This window comes from Aricia agestis, chromosome 2, assembly GCF_905147365.1.
Source record: "Aricia agestis chromosome 2, ilAriAges1.1, whole genome shotgun sequence".
NCBI lineage: Eukaryota > Metazoa > Arthropoda > Insecta > Lepidoptera > Lycaenidae > Aricia > Aricia agestis.
Genome location: NC_056407.1, coordinates 16,558,282 through 16,570,536, shown reverse-complemented (window position 1 = coordinate 16,570,536; position 12,255 = coordinate 16,558,282). Strand labels below are relative to the sequence as shown.

General features: G+C 35.6%; 1 protein-coding gene across 1 annotated transcript in view; it reads right to left on the bottom strand.

Annotated features, from left to right (window-relative positions):
• LOC121734942 (3-hydroxy-3-methylglutaryl-coenzyme A reductase) overlaps window positions 1–11,222 on the bottom strand; it is a 42,026-nt gene extending 30,804 nt beyond the window's left edge. Inside the window, exon 1 of the mRNA XM_042125598.1 lies at window positions 10,947–11,222. The gene's annotated coding sequence lies outside the window, so the exon portion shown is untranslated. The remainder of the gene's footprint in view (window positions 1–10,946) is intronic.
• Window positions 11,223–12,255: the final 1,033 nt, after the last annotated feature.

Genomic DNA, 12,255 nt, shown 5'->3' with positions numbered 1-12,255 from the left:
AAGCCTTTTCAAGGAAAAATTATCAGAACAAAATTTTTTCGTATGCCATCAAGCCCGGTCCGCGGCAAAAAAGGGGCCAGCAAATACTTGTCATCTGACAAGTGTCAAAGATATGTATTCTTCGTCTTCTTCCGACAGTGGTGAATTGCCATATTATGTTAAAGGTTCATCCAACGGTTGATGAACAGAAACTCCCAAACTGAGCTACATCCAACAGTGGAAATCAAACACAACACAAATCCAGAGTGTAATTTGAGAACTTATTATTTAATTATTAAGGAAATTAAGGAAATATAATATACTAGCTGTTGCCCGCGACTTCGTCCGCGTGGACTTCAGTTTATAGCGCGCGATGTCAACAAAATTGGTGTCAAAAGCTTTTATAAAAAAACCCTGGTACCCCTTAAATCAATACAGCTGTGCAGTGTGCACACAATAAGTATTTCATTTTTTTATATTAAACTTTATATTTTATGCCAAATTTTAAAGCTTATTTAGCCCTCCAATTACAAAACTTTACCCATAAACTATTTATCATTGATAGATTTAAGGTTACGTCACTGCACAGATAAAGTACTGAGTTATTTAATACCGTAGAATAGATATAACAATCGAAAAAAATCGAAACTTAAATGTTAGATGATACCACGTCTTATAGAAAGACTTTTGAGCAAGCGTCAGCGCGATGTAGAAGACGCACGGCGCCATCTATTATGAATTGTTGGAACTAACTTAATTTGAACAAATTTACGCATTTTCACCCCCTCACAACCCTTTTTTTCCAGTAAAAAAGTAGCCTATGTCCTTTCTCAGGCTTTAGACTATCTGTATACAAAATTTCATTACAATCGGTTCGGAAGTTTTGGCGTTTGGCGTGAAAGCGAGACTGACAGACAGACAGACAGACAGACAGAGATACTTTTGGCGTTTGGCGTGAAAGCGAGACTGACAGACAGACAGACAGACAGAGATACTTTCGCATTTATAATATTAGAATAGATTATGTGCACACTGCATAGCTGTTTTTGGGTATTTTGATTAAGGGCCGCGCTACACCGGAAGCACTTACCAGGGTTTTAAAAAGTTTTTAAATTTGACACAAATTTTGTTGACACCGCGCGCTATAAACTAAAGTCCACGCAGACGATGTCGCGGGCAACAGCTAGTTATGAATAAAAACAATATTATATAGTAAAGTAGGTATGATTAGTTCTGTTACAATAATAAAGTAAAAATTAAAACGCCATCTGTTTTCATATATTAGAATTAAAATGTTGATTGCATTGATATATTTTCTGGAGGGAATATAGGCCAACACGGTACACTCGAACTCCTTTATTTTAGAGCGCCTTCTGTTGTCAACTTGTCACATATATTAGAAATGCAGTAGGAGTTCTATAAGATAAGATAGATTGATTATTATTATACCAAGTGATTATATTATTAAACATAATATTCTAACGTATTAAAAACTATAAACAAAAACATACTAACTAATAAGTATGATTAGTTCTATGTTACAATAAAGTAAAAAATAAAACGCCATCTGTTGAATCGTATTAGAACTAAAATGTTCATTCCATCGATATATTTCTGGATTTTTTATAATATTATACATAAAATATGTTTAAGATTTTTGAAATTTTATTTTAATACACATCCAAGACCCAGGAACATTGAAAACTTTTTGTTCCGCCTGCGGGACTCGAACCCAGGACCCCCGGGATGAGCGCTGGCCACGCGCAATGCGAATTCATTTTCATCGATATTTTCATGGAAATAAGATATTTTCCCACATCAAAATGTAGCCTATGTCCTTTCTCAGACTCTAGAATAACTGTATACAAAATTTCATTGCAATCGGTTCAGTAGTTTTGGCGTGAAAGCAAGACAGACAGACAGACAGACAGACAGAGATACTTTCGCATTTATAATATTAGTATGGATTAAATTATAACAAAATTAAGTGCACAACGAGCATGGATCTCATAAATTTTTACGGTATAAAAACTGAGTTGCAAGACTTGGTTTTTTTACAGGATGTTTTTGTTGGGATTTCACTTCTTTTTGTAGAGTCCTACTTTTCTCCTTTTTGGTACCTTTTACTACTATAAAATATATCGATAACGATGTTTATAAAAAACAAATAAAACTAACAATTAAGAATAATATTAAAACATTATGTATACAGTATTACAATACTACTTGCCTTTCATGACTATCCAATATCCATACTAATCTTATATCTTTAAACGAGCAATTCTTGTATATATATAAATATACAATTGGAATCTCGGAATCGGCTCCAACGATTTTCATGAAATTTAGTATATAGGGGGCTTCGGGGGCGATAAATCGATCTAGCTAGGAATCATTTTTAGAAAATGTCATTTTATTCGTGTTTTATCGAATACCGAGCAAAGCTCGGTCAAATAGCTAGTATTATTATAAATGCGAAAGTGTGTTTGTTTGTTTGATTGACTGTCCTTCCTTCACGGCCTAGCGAAGCAACCAATCGACTTGATTTTTGACGAAGACTTTGTTGGTCTTGGAAAAACGTCAGGTTTCCAAAGGAGGTTTACAAGAATATTCGTATTTTACGCGATTTTTTAATTTCACGCGAGCAAAGCCGCGGGCAAAAGCTAGTGCTTCATATAATAATATATAGATATCTATCTACAACTATTACTCCTTCGAATATACGTACGGAAATATCGATGGTACCGGTACAATGCTTCGTAAATTGCAATTAATGTAACTTTGTAATCTTATACATGTATATGGGACTAGCTGTTGCCCGCGACTTCGTCCGCGTGGACTTCAGTTTATAGCGCGCGATGTCAACAAAATTGGTGTCAAAAGCTTTTATAAAAAAAACCCTGGTACCCCTTAAATCAAAACAGCTGTGCAGTGTGCACATAATATTTCATTTTTTTAAATTAAACTTTATATATTATGCCAAATTTTAAAGCTTATTTAGCCCCCCAATTACACAACTTTGCCCATAAACTATTTATCATTGATAGGTTTAAGGTTACGTCACTGTATATAATATAAAGTACTGACTTATTAAATAACGTAAAAAATAAATAACAATCGAAAAAAATCGAAACTCAAGCTTATAATGATACCACCTCTTATAGAAAGATGTTGGGCAAGCGTTAGCGCGATGTAAGAGACGCACGGCGCCATCTAGTATGAATTTTTGGAACTAACTTAATTTGAACAAATTTTCGTATTTTCACCCCCTTACAACCCTTTTTCCAGTAAAAAAGTAGCCTATGTCCTTTCTCAGGCTTTAGACTATCTGTATACAAAATTTCATTACAATCGGTTCGGTAGTTTTGGCGTGAAAGCGAGACAGACAGACAGACAGACAGACAGACAGAGATACTTTCGCATTTATAATATTAGTATATATTACAAAGTTATTCACGAAGTTAGAGAAAGAAGAAGAAAACTGCACAGTAATTATGAAATGTTTATTTAGGTTTTCCCTTAATTAAGACCCTAAACACTAGCTAGATATCTCTCTACCGACGATAAACCGGAGATATTGATGGTACGGGTACAATGATTCATAAACCGCAAATGTAACTTTGTAATCCTATACATTTATATGGGATTACAAAGTTATTTACGAAGTTAGTGTATCTAGAAAACTGGACAGAAATTTTAAAATATTTGAATTTTTCCTTGGTTTAGACACTAAACACTAATTATATTCTAAATTTTAAGGTTCTATGTCTGCTAGAAGTGCCTTAGACTTTTGGTGATCGGTCAAGTCAGTCAGTCAGTGACAAAATTAAGAAATTGAACAAGTTACAGTTCTTAAACTACTGGTGCAAATTGAATAAAATTTTAAATATACCTTGTTTATACAATGCTTGCTTAGCAACTGAAAATTCAGGCTTGTTGGTTTATCCACAATGAAGTTATAGGGGGTCAAAAAGAGCCTGAATTGGTTCTAAAAAGGATAGTACGGCCGTGCCGCTTTTTTGCTCGACTTGGAGGGGGCACTGCCGTGCCCCCAGATTATTGTATCGAATGCGTTATCATTTTAAGAAATCGACGCAAAAGAGAATCTGGAGCCGATTATAGACTTGCTGCTCGTTCGGTGGAAAACATTCCCATGCGGGGTATTGTTATTTGTTGCCCAGGAGTCAGGACTCAGGACTTATTGTAATATTAAGTTTTAGCCAAAGCATACGCCTTACAGGGCTTCTTTATACTACAAATTCCGAAATATATACGTAAGAATTAGTGTTAGAATACAATTCACATCAATTGCCTCAAATCATGGGAGAGGTATCTGCACGCTTATCCAAAATAATGAAAAGCAACGATATGCATGTCGCATTCAGGACAAATAATACTTTAAAACATCATTTGTGTCATAATAAAGACCGGATTGATAAAAAATAGCAATCCGGTGTCTATAACATCGATTGTCCTGAATGCGATAGTGTATACGTGGGTCAAACTGGACGCAGCTTCGAGACTCGGTATAAAGAACATATCGCGGCTTATAGAAATGGTCATCCTGATAAGTCACATTTTGCTAAACATCTTTTAGATAGTAATCATACTGTGCCCGATGGCCATTCCTATAAAGTTTTACATAAATGCGATAAAGGCTTTCGGCTGAGCGTGTTGGAACAATTAGGATCTCTAATTGTAAAAGAAAAGAAAAATAACAGATTTGCATTGTTGAATGACCAAACTTGCTTGACTACGTCACCGCTTATTAATATGTTCGGGGATACTAGTGAGAGTAGTGGGGGTAGTGGGGATAGTAGCGGGGCTCGATAGTGTATAAAATGCGGTGTTTTGGCCGGTGGCGGCACTTAACGGACGTTGTTCGTAGAGTCCACATCCTGAGGATGCTCCGGTGTTGGGGCGAAACGCGCGTCGAGGTTTTCAACCTGCATGGTGGTGAGGGGCCTTGCACGGATTTGCCAACATTATTGCTTGTGTGGTGGTGGTGTTTGCAAGTTCTTGCATGCGAGTGTACGCATAGGCAGTGTGGGAGGAGGGAGGTGCTGTACGCATGCCTATGCGTACACTCACTCATTTACTTAAAGGTGGAAGTTGTTTTCGCGGAATATTGCTAAAAATAATAACAAACTAAATTTAAATCAATTGCGTTTAAATGAACGGCTACTAAGCAACATTTGGACTTCATCAATCATAATTTAGATCACGTTTGTCTAGGTGTAGACTTTAGTGCGGCAGCAGCGGAGTTCTTTCCTCCAGACGCGCATAGTGTGTCCTAGATAAAGGCCAATACATAAAATGGACACTTGACTACAGTCTAATCTTTTTTACGAAGAAAATAACTCTTAAGCCTAAAGAAGTGGGTCACGCAGCACGCTAGTCTATTTGCATATCTGGGGGCACGGGAGTGCCCCCGCCAAGATGAGCCAAGCGAAGCGCGCAAGGGCACTACCTACCTTTTCTCGAAACGTTTCGTCGTATTTTTGAACCCTCGTAACTTTGGTTTGAATAATGCCAGATAGTTGAAATTTTTAAGATATAATGACATGGGTATAGTTATTAAATGCGCAAATTTTGAATATCGTAGCTATTATACTTTAGATTTTATAGGTGTCCAAAAATCCACAATTTGGTCACTGACTCACCGATCATCAAAACTGTTAGGGTACTTGCTGAAGTCTTAGAAAGCTGAAATTTGGTATGTAATATTATTACTGAAACAACATAAAAATTATCAAACCCAACTTAACCTATATCCGTACCATTATAGAGCAAAATTAGGCAAAAATTTGTGTTTTTTGTATGGGAGCCACCCTTAATTTTTTATTGTATTTTAATATTATTATTAAATATTAAAGTAGACATATAACTAAGGACTTTGAGAAAAAAACAAGTACCTACCTGTTGCCATTATTTATATAGAGCAAAAAAGGCCAAAAAAATCACGTTTGTTGTATGGGAGCCCCCCTTAAATATAAATTTCATTTTGTTTTTAGTATTTGTTGTTACAGCGGCAACAGATATACATAATCTGTGAAAATTTCAACTCTCTAGCTATTACCGTTCTTAAGTTACAGCCTGGAGACAGACAGACGGACAGACATCGAAGTCTCAGTAATAGGGTCCCGTTTCTACCCTATGGGTACGGAACCCTAAAAAATTAACCAAAAGAAAAAACAACGTAAACCAGCTTACAAAAAGAAATGAAATCCCACCAAAAACATTTTCATGTAAAAATGTTGCCAAGATGAGAACATAATATATAGTTTGTCGTGTCAAAAAGTAGTGAGATCTCATGTAGAGCCAAGTTTCTAACCTTACATACTCAACCCTAAATCTAAAAACCTTAATTTTACCCTAAAGCACGGCAAAATATTTGATAATAATATTATAATGTGTCAGCCGCACGAGAAGAATCTAAAAACTCTACACATTAGTCAAAATCGGTGGCTTGGCTATTTTGTTATTCGCCAGGGCTTTGAACTTAATACTAAACTAAACTAAAATACACAGTAATGATAAATGGCCAGGCCACCGATTTTGACTAATGTGTAGAGTTTATAGATTCTCCTTGTGCGGCTGACACATTATAATATTATTATCAAATATTTTGCCGTGCTTTAGGGTAAAATTAAGGTTTTTAGATTTAGGGTTGAGTATGTAAGGTTAGAAACTTGGCTCTACATGAGATCTCACTACTTTTTGACACGACGAACTATAATATTATGTTCTCATCTTGGCAACATTTTTACATGAAAATATTTTTGGTGGGATTAAGTTATAGAATGAACATTATGGATTTACGTTTTTACAATAAAGCTGGTTTACCGACTCGTCACGCGACGCGACGCCATAAAAATAATTGTCATTAATTTCATAATTCGAAGCATTTCGATTGCTCAATGCGACCTTAGCACTGTTAACGAAGACCGGATGGAGGCAAAACGAGGGTTCCTGCTCGGAGGAGCTGACGGCTGTGCTTGAAATGCCGTGGTCTCTGGTTGGCTTTCGCTGATGAGTGATTGCCGATTCAATGTATCCTACTGAATTGACGATTTAAAATGTTAGCTGTTACAGTCATAAATCTGCCAAGGAAAATGTTAGCTTTTGCAGTCATAAATCTGCCAAGATAAGGGAGCTCTTGAAAAATCGCGAACGTTTTGGTATACTTAATTAAGTACTTCTCAAAATTCTGCTCGTCGCGAAATCGTAGGAATTAAGTAGTTTCGCTGCTTACTTGAACAGTGCATCTTTCATTTCGCACGCCAAGGCTCGCTGACTTACGCAATACGCACGCTATGCAAGTATGCAGTACAAGTGCCGCACAATATGAGTGCCGTGCGGGCCGCATTCTGACGACAGAGGTGCATGTCATGAGCATGTCATTTCATTTACCATCAGTTGATGCATAAACGAAAAGGAGTTATTGGGCATTCTGTCCCACCTCCACCTAAGTGAGCGAGGGCGCGAGCGAACGGAGGTGGGACAGAATGCCCAATAACTCCCTACTTGTATCCAAGAGAAATAAGAAATTATATTATCTTCCAGCAGTTCTGTAGATATGATGCCCAAATTCAATTCCCATCCATGTTTCTAGCCGTCGGCCGTCGTTAGGAAATACGTTTCGAAAGATCCCAAGTTTTCGAAGACGTTAGCGTATCATTGAAATTTGAGTGTTTTGGAGGTTAATGAGTTTGGGGGACAGCTGTTAATAACAGTGAACGGAGCCGGCGGGCGGCGAGGCCGTCGTCCATATTCATCTTGATTCTTTTGCAACTGGCGTCTAACACTCGGCGAGGCCAGCTCGAATAACAGAACATATTATTTAGACGATGAGTTCGTTCGGCAACACCAGCTAACATAATAATACTGGGGACACAGCCGACAATGGCCGATCGCGTCGGTGTGGCTGCTGTATAAGGCGGCAGCAGGGCCCGCATTCCTGTGTGGGCCTAAAATTTAAATTATCGACACACCTTTTGATCGGATTGATACCCCGAAGCCATCGACATTGGATTACTTTGGCTAGTGTAATGTAGTTAGCGCAAAAAATTATCGCGCGGAAAACGTTTATTTCCCCGGACATCAGAATTTCCATACCTACAACATGTTATCTATGAATTGGTTCAGCTAATATAAGTAAAAAGGCGATGAGGTAGCAAAGAGACAGACACTAATAATGTTAATAAATATAAATTTAGTATTTAGTACATAATAATCTCTAAATTAATACGCGAGCCAAAAACTTTGTATCCCTTTTGACGAAAAATGTCTGTTGTTAATAAGTTGACAAATTGAAAATGTATTATAGTTTTTTTTATTGAATCTGAGATACTATTAGACAATGCTTACACGGCCAGTCTGAGATCAGCTGAGTCCCAGAGACAATAGTTGTCGAATTTCGACCATTGGGCGATCTCTACTTACAATAATTTTAGAAAATAAAAATTTTAATGAGTCATTAACGTGACAGATTTAACTTTCCTAAAGTGAGTTAAACTATAAATCTAATGAATTTTTGTATTTTTAAGATGACTAGCTAGTTAGCTAGCCGTTATCCTCCATTGCAATAACTATTCATAGAATACTAAAAAAATTAAATTTAAATATATTATTAAAATAAATCCTTGTATAACTTACAATGATTAATAATCTATATATTAATACTCAAGCGAAAAACTTTGTATCCCTTTTGACGAAAAATGCGGAAACATAGGTGAATGAAATTTTGCACAGTTATAGTTTATATGGTGAAGGAGAGCATCGAGCTAATATTATTTCGAAATTATGCTTTTATCACACATTTTTTTAACAAATAAAACATAACACACACTACAATACGCGCACTCAAGAAGATGACAGATTTTTGAGTGACAAACCTATACATACGAATTATACTCTTTTATTTATGGTTGAAGTCTGTTGACAACAAGGTGACAAATTGAAAATGGATTATACTTAGTTTTTTTTATTGAATCTTAGATACTATTAGACAATGCTTTACACGGCCTGTCTGAGATCAGCTGAGCAGAGACGAGAGTTGAAAAAAAATATGATTAAGTCAATATTTTTTTATTAATTAAACGTAGTAGTCCTAATGTCATTGAAACTAAGGTCGAATTTCGACCATTGGGCGATCTCTAGTATAATTAAAAGCCTGACATAATTCTATTATAAAATCAATTATTTGGGTGCTTGTTCTCACTTCTCAATTAATAAAGGATGATTTTGTTACTTGTGTTTAATAATAATATTTTGACAGTATAATATATAAATAGTTTTCAAATTAATTAAATAATAATCAGTTAAAACTAAAAAAAGTTCACATAGTTATTGTGTATATCTAAAACTTTCTTAAATGTCAATGAATACATAATTGTTTTCTTAAATTACTTAACAAATACCAAAGCAAAACTTAGATTTATATATGATGTAATATTAAGATTAACTAGAGATCGCCCAATGGTTCGACCATTCGACCTTACTTGCAACGACATTAGGACTGCTACCTATATTTTGTAAAAAATATTGGCTTCATCATAGTTTTTTTCAATTCTTGTCTCTGGGAATCAGCTGATCTCAGACTGGCCGTTTAAGCATTGTCTAATAGTATCTAAAATTAAATAAAAAAAACAATAATCCATTTTCATTTTGTCAACTTGTTGTCAACAGACTTCAACCATAAATAAAAGATTATAATTCGTATGTATAGGCTTGTCACTCAAAAATCTGTCATTTTTCCTAGTAGTAGTGTCGTAGTGTGTGTAATGTTTTATTTGTTAAAAATATATATGATAAAAGCATAATTTTAAAATAATATTAGATCGATGCACTCCTTCACCATATAAACTATAACTGTGCGAAATTTCATACACCTACATTTCCCCATTTTTCGTAAAAAGGGTCACAAAGTTTTTCTCTCATGTATTAATATATAGATAATCTGAATGCCACCTTAAAAATATATATTATTAAATTATTAATTCCTCGATCATGGATTCCTAGAAATATATTGTTTTCGTGGTCAAATTCTACCTCTAGGGAATTGAAGCATTAAGAATAAAACACACTGAGCATAAATTAGAATATTGTAAGTTAATTGTACACAACCATAACAACAATTAACCACATTCAATTTATTAATTTACATTATACATCTGCATGCCATAAGTTAATTATAAAGAGTATATAAAAAGCATTATCTTGACATAAATCAATTTATTATTCTCACAACCACCAGCCTCAGTATCTCTTACAAAATCTATATATATAAAACTCAAAGGTGACTGACTGACATGGTGATCTATCAACGCACAGCCAAAACAACTGGACAGATCGGGCTGAAATTTGGCATGTAGGTAGATGTTATGACGAAGGCATCTGCTAAAAAAGGATTTTGATCAATTCTACCCCCAAGGGGTCAAAATAGGGGATGAATGTTTGTATTTAATAATACTTGCTAACGCGAGCGAAGCTTCGGGCAAAAGCTCGTGTTATATAAATTTCGTGTTATTAAAAAATTATAAATATTTTAGATTTCCTTCTATAGCACCTATTCCCTATGTTACTGTTATCTATAGTATCCGTAGCTTATCAAAGCTTCTTAGTGTGTCAAAAAAATCAAGGTCGCGATCAAAGAGAGAGTTGAACGACACGATTTTATATAAAATTTCACTTTTACTGTCGCGCACGAAAACTAATAGTTTTACTGCGGTGGTTATATCGACAAAGTTTGTAAGCTGATGCAATATTTTCGTTCAGTTTTCCTGAAATTAATTCTGTAAAAGCTGCAGTGAAACACCCTCCGTGCGAGTCGAGATAATCGCTAATTGCCAGATGTAATTCGGCATTTCCGAAATGTTTACGTATTCACGAGAAAACGAGTGGAAACGATGCAGCGCGTTACACCATAATAATTTCACTTGTGCGAAAAGAAAATCTTCACTTACCGGAATGCAGAGACGATCCTCCCTTTGTCAGACTGTCTCCGTACCGAAATACACCTGGACGAAATGTTGGCCCGATAGGCGTTCGCGAACAAAATACTACCTCTGAATTCCTAAATTGTGTAATTTAAATTACTTTGACACGCATTTAGCGACATTTCCCAAGGTGTACTAGCGTCCATAGACATATGAACACTGTTTGGTAAAGACTTGTGGTAAATCAAAAAATATTTCACAAGTGAAATCTGTGTTTGCAGCAATCGCTCGCATGGAAAATGTCACTGTCAAAATCACATGTCAAATGTCAATTCTTTGTTGACAGATTTGGCAGAATTTTTGTTTTTAAGGCATTGCACTTACTTTAATGGCTGGCTTACACGTATTAAATTAAGTAGAATAAACTGTAGTAACTAAATTTTAACTTAATTTGAAGCATAAAGTTAATATAACTAGCGGAATACAGAAATAAAGGCCTGAGCAAGAGAGACGTCACTATAAGAGATGTAAATACATGACAGCAGCACTCTTTTTTTGACGTCTAGTCGGCACGTGCGTGCCGCACGTTGACAATTTAAGCTCATAGAAATCATGTTCAATCATGCTTGTGTAAGTGTAGGTATACGTACACATATTTTTATACACTGTACACAGATCTACGAATAATTATTAATGAAATATAACTAGAGTTCGCCCAATGGTCGAAATTCGACCTTACTTGCAACGACATTACTGCCGATCCACACTCGCACGCGACAGCGCGCCGCGGATCGCGCATACTGCCAAATTTACTGATCCACACTCGCAAAGTTCGCGACATGTCCGCAATGTTGCCACTTTTTAATTTCTTCACTTTCTTGACGCACTATAGTTTGCGCTTTTGAGCCGTATTTATCTTACTTTATATTATAAACTAGATGTCCCGCGCGGCTTCGCTCGCGTAAATTATTAGGAATTTTACGGAAAATGTACATTTTTTCGCAACAAAATAGCTTATCTCTCTTCACATAGTCTACTCTATATCTGTGCCAAAAAACATACAAAATTGCTTTAGTAGTTCGTGAGATAAACCCTTCCTAATAATTTTCCGTTTTAACCACATTTCCTCTGTTTCTTTGGTCCTATTAGTTTTAGCGTGATAAAATAGCCTATAGCCTTCTTTGATAAATGAGCTATCTAACACTAAAATATTTTTTTTAATCGGACCAATAGTTCCTGAGATTAGCGTGATCAATCAAACAAACAAATATTTTTGAAATCGCTTGACAAAATCGAATCTTGATCTAAATGACTATGAAAAGTACCAATGGGTCAT